We start from the raw sequence: 5,470 nt of genomic DNA on the forward strand, positions 1-5,470 counted from the left end.
AGTGATGTTGAGCACTTTTTCATGTGTCTGTTGGCCATTTGGACGTCTTCTTTGGAAAAATGTCTGTTCATGTCTTCCGCCCATTTCTTGATTGGATCATTTGTTCTTTGGGTGTTGAGTTTAAGAAGTTCTTTACAGATCTGACACTCAATTAAAGTCATCTATTAAAGAGAAATATTAAGTAAACAACACAAATAGGATGTGGGTGGGAAAAATTGTGAAATGATGAATAAATGACAAAAATTTCAAAAACACTGGACAGTGATCTTGGTCACAGGTGACTCTGAGTTTATAAATTGACTCCAGGGGTGCCTGGGTGGCTCAGTTGGTTAAACATCCGACTGTTGATTTTGGCTCAGGTCATGATCTCAGGGTTGTGGGATTGAGTGCCACATTAGCCCCACATTAGGCTCCACACTCAGTGGAGAGTCAGCTTCTCCCCCTCTCCCTCTGCCCCTCCCCCTGCTCTCTCTCAAATAAATAAATAAATCTTAAAAAAATAAATTGACTCCATCACTTTCTATTTGCATGAACTTGGGAAGTTATTTACTTTCCTTGGCCATATTGGTTAGTATATTTAGTTACTTTAGCAAAGACCAAAATAGTAATGGCTTAAACAAGTTATAACATTTTTTTCTATTTCACATGAAAGTTCAAGGTGGTGAGGGAGTCAGGGTAGCACTGCTCCATGAAGTTTACTAGAAGCCTGGGATCCTTCCACCCAGCTGCTCCATCATCCTCACACTACAACAATGTGGGAAGGGGAAAAGAGGAAGTATGGAGCAAGCAGCTTTTTATTAAGTGCATGAACTAGAATTTACACATATCACTTTTATTTACATTCTAATAACTAACTGCAAAAGAGACTATCATCTCTAGTGGGATGGAAGGAAACAATGGAACTTCAGACATTGGACATCAAGCAACAAAGGACAATGAACCTTGAGAGATGGAAAACAAAGGAAGGGAGCTCTCTGGTCCCCCCAGTTGTCCCAGCTTACACTCTGGAGAAAGTTTCCAAGCCTCAATACAGGAAGGAAGAACTTAATCAGAACCCAAGGGTCTACCTGAGTTGAGGTGATAGAGGTGGAGTCTAGGGAAACCAGGTTGCTAGAGTTCACAGGGCTGTGTACTAGAGAGGAGAGAGATCACAGGGAGAACACCAGAGATCTGCAGAGAGACTGCATTTAGTAATCAGGTGAGTGTTAATCAGTATCTGTGTTTGGCTGGGTAAAGAACCATGTGAAAGGATCAGAGGGAACAGCGACTGGTTTGTAGGGACTAGGAATAATACCTATTCCCAACAGCTAGACTTAATAAAAAAACTTCATAATTCAAACAGCATCAGTTAGAGCACCAAGAAGGGTATGCTTCATTAGTGGGGAAAATTAGCCCTAGACTAATTGCAGGTCTGGTCCTGCTTAAAAAGCTTAAAAGCAAAACCCCAAAGGATCAAAGTATTTCTACATAACTGAGCCAGATTCAATATTAAGATATCAGTTCTCCCCAAGCTAATTCTAAAATTCATATGGAAATACAAAGGACTTAGAATAACCAAAACAACGCTGAAAAAGAAGAACAAAGCTGAAGAACTTATATTACCTGACTTCAAGTCTTATCATACAACTGTAATAATCCAGACAATGGTATTTGACAGTTCTAGAATCAAATCCCAGTTCTATCTCTTACTTACATTGGGCAAGTCACCTAATCTCTGTAAGCATCAGTTTTCTTATCTGTAAAATCAAAATAATAAAATTAACAACCTCATAGGATTATGTGACTAAATGAAATAGTGTATATAATGCACTTGGCACAGTACTGGACCTGTATAAAGAACATCACCTTTTCTCATCCATTCAACCCCAGGCTCCATTGGGCAGGAAGGAACTGTATCTGTCTTGATTATTCCTGTATCCTCAAGGCCTTAAAGAACTCAGGTCTAAAGCCCAGTTCATTGTTTTCTAGTGGTTCACAACCTTCTCTCAAATACTTTGGCTTTGGAATACTTAAATTTTTTTTAAAGATTTTATTTATTTATTTATTTGTTTAAGAGAGAAAGAGAGAGAGAGAGAAAACTAATAAGGGGGGGCAGAGGGAGAGACAGAGAGAAGCAGACTCCCCGATGATCAGGGAGCCCCATGTGGGGCTCAATCTGAGGACCTAGAGATCATGCCCTGAGCCGAAGGCAGACACTCAACCGACTGAGCCACCCAGGTGCCCCACTTTAATGTTTATTTATGGAAAATCTTAACACAGATCTGTAAAATTTTGCCTAGGATAGTATTAGAACTAAGCATAGTCAGCATGAAAAATACGAAATAAAAAATATATTAAAAATATTTAAAAATATTAAAAAATTAAAAGTATAGTGCGATGGGTAGAACTTGTCTAAAGATTTAAACTTGACTTCTAGGGACCCCTAGGTGGCTCAGTGGGTTGAGCGGCTGCCTTTGGCTCAGGTCATGATCCCACAGTCCTGGGATCGAGCCCCACATCAGGCTCCCTGCTCAGCAGAGAACTTCTTTCTCCCTGTCCCTCTGCTGCTTCCCCCGCTTGTGCTCTCTCTCTTTCTGTCAAATAAATAAATAAAATCTTAAAAAATACATAAATATACTTTACTTCTAATAACCCCAAGTTCAAGGCATAGATAGTACTAATTATAAGACAAACCTTTAATTTCAGAATAGTATATTTAGAATCGCCCCAGTGCCCTCTAAGCTAAATATAAAAGTATAAGCAGGGGCACCTGGGTGGCTCAGTCGGTTGAGAATCAGACTCTTGATTTTGGCTCAAGGTAATCTCAGGGTTGTGAGATCGAGCCCCGTGTAGGGCTCAGCTTAAGATTCTCTCTCTCCCTCTCTGCTTCTCCCCCTATCCCTCCCTGCCCCGCTTAAAAAAAACAAAAACAAAAACAAAAGTGTAAGCAAATGCTATTGTTTCAAAACTTAGCATGATATTGAGTCATTTTGCATAAAATTTTGCTTATAAGAATTTCAGATTAGAATGTCTGACGACTAGTATTTCACATCTCCAGAATCTACCCCTTTCACTTTGTAGTAAAAAAAAAGAATCTATAGGGCAACAGGCTGGCTCAGTTGGTAGAGCATGAGACTCCCGATTTCAAGTGAAAGTGGTGAGTTCAAACCCCATGTTGGGCATAGAGCTTACTTAAAAAAAAAAAAAAATTGAATTCTGCTTATCATACTTTAAATTCCAGCACAAACCCTTAAAACCATTATCAAAGCCATCTGACCCCTTTTTACTGGTTTAACATAGACCTGGGTCAATTTTTTAAATCTCCCCACTATTTTTTTACTTCAAATTATGCATGTCCTGTTTTATGTTATTAATTTTGCAGAAATATTCCCAAATTCTGACTTTTTCCCCAATGACATTGAAACTAGCATGTAATATCATTCTCTCAGTATAATCAGGAGAAAAATGACTGTGGTGACCCACACTTAAAGGCTGATCTGTTACGAATAATGGTTGATAAACAAGAAATTTAATTTTAATCTTTAAAGAAAGTCTAATTTCCATTTACTCTCCATCATATTTTGCTCATTCCAAAGAGCTGCCCTTTTCCATATAATGTCCTACTTCTGGCCATTTTCATGGTTAGATTTGGTGTTTAGGATGTATTTTCCTCCACTTACACCTACCTATCATTGTGAGGCTCACCAAAATCTCCGTCTTTTCCATTTGGATACGTTCTAAAATCTTCCCATTCTTGTTCTAATAAGCACGTGCAAGAAAGTAATCTCTTCCTATTTTTGGCATTGACAGTCCCCTTTTGGAATCCAACATCTAACATTTATCATCACATTTTAAGAAAAAGAAAAAGAAATAGTAATAATTGTTTAATAATAGAAAACATGAATAAAGATGAGAATAATTTGGGGGTTTTTAACCCAGAGAAAAAAACCTAAGGGATGAATTCAAATGAATGCTAAGTTATTTCAGAAAAAATGCTGAATGTCCTCTATTCCATGTAAGACACAGAATGACAATTTTGAAGAGCTTTATTAACAATAAAGAAGATTTTATCAACTGTAAGGATAGTATAAAGCATTTCTGTTCTTAATAGCTTTAAAATAAGATGTACAGGGAAGTACCCAAGTTTTTGAGTGATAATGTCCTATCTTTCATTTATTACTTGGGGAGTTTGTAGATGGAAGAAGCTAAAATACCTCCCCTAAAATTGTTAGAGTGCAGAGTAGCCCAAAAAAGTAGAAGAGTGAAGACCTAGTGGCTCAGTAAATTTCTACACTATAATTTTTTCCTTTTCTTCTTTTTTTAAAATTTTAATTGCAGTATAGTTAATATACAGTGTTATATTAATTTCAGATGTACAATATAGTGACTCAACACTAAGATTTTTTTTTTTTCAACTAGCTTAAGTGATCATTTAGAGATGCTGTGTGTATTCTGGCTTAAGGAAATTGCCTATTATCAGATCACTATTGAAAATCCCTAACTGTTTTTCACTGTTGTTCCAGGATTCAAAAAAGTATAGTACTGCCATTTACTATTTATTTCAATATGTAGAATGCTGTTTGCATAAAATTTTACTCTCTTCTTAAGAATTAGAGTAAAATATTTTTCTTAATTTCATAAAATCCTCAAACTGACACCTAGATTCTATTTTTAAAAAGATTTTATTTATTTATTTGAGAGAAAGGGAGAGAGCACACACGGGGGAAAAGGCAGAAGGAGAGGGAGAAACAGTCTCCCTATTGAGCAGGGGGCCTGATGCAAGGCTCAATCCCAGGGCCCTAGGATCATGACCAGTGTGGAAGGCAGATGGTTAACCGACTGAGCCACCCAGGCGCTCCTCCTTAGCTTCTATTTTAAAAGTAAAAATATTAGTGACTCATTGGTTAGGACTTACATAAAGCTCTGAACCTTTTATAAAATAAACCTGATCTTCTTACAAATATGAGAATTAAATCAAAATGTGTGAAGTATCAGAAAATACTGCTCTAGTTAAACTTCAAAAGCTTTCTTAGCCTCTAATGAGGTAGCTTAAACAAGATCATCTTTGTTGGATGTTATTAATTGGGTCTATAAAGAGTTCTATTATTAGAGTATAACTATTTTTATAATAAACTTATTTGATTTGTAGATTAGTTCACTATAAAACCCCTTTAATCTTTGTATTAATTTTCCTGGCATTTTGTGATTTCTTTCTATAATTATTGTGTTTAATAAATTAAGCAATAACCTTAATGCTTTAAAATGTTAGTGTAAGAGATGAATTTCCTAACAATTCGGGTGAAAATGAGCTCATTCATGGAGAGGATTTAATATTCATTCACAAAATGACAAGAGTTCTTTCCAGATAGATGGTAACATTTTAAATAAATCTCAGCCATTGAGCGAAAAGTTTGAAAGTGGTAATCTGAGACTACAAATAATTTGATTAAGGATTAAATAAAGACCAGATTATTTTTCCTTACCTGGAGGT

Source organism: Leptonychotes weddellii, chromosome 3 (assembly GCF_054177405.1).
Source record: "Leptonychotes weddellii isolate Sample4059 chromosome 3, ASM5417740v2, whole genome shotgun sequence".
NCBI classification, from domain to species: Eukaryota; Metazoa; Chordata; class Mammalia; order Carnivora; family Phocidae; genus Leptonychotes; species Leptonychotes weddellii.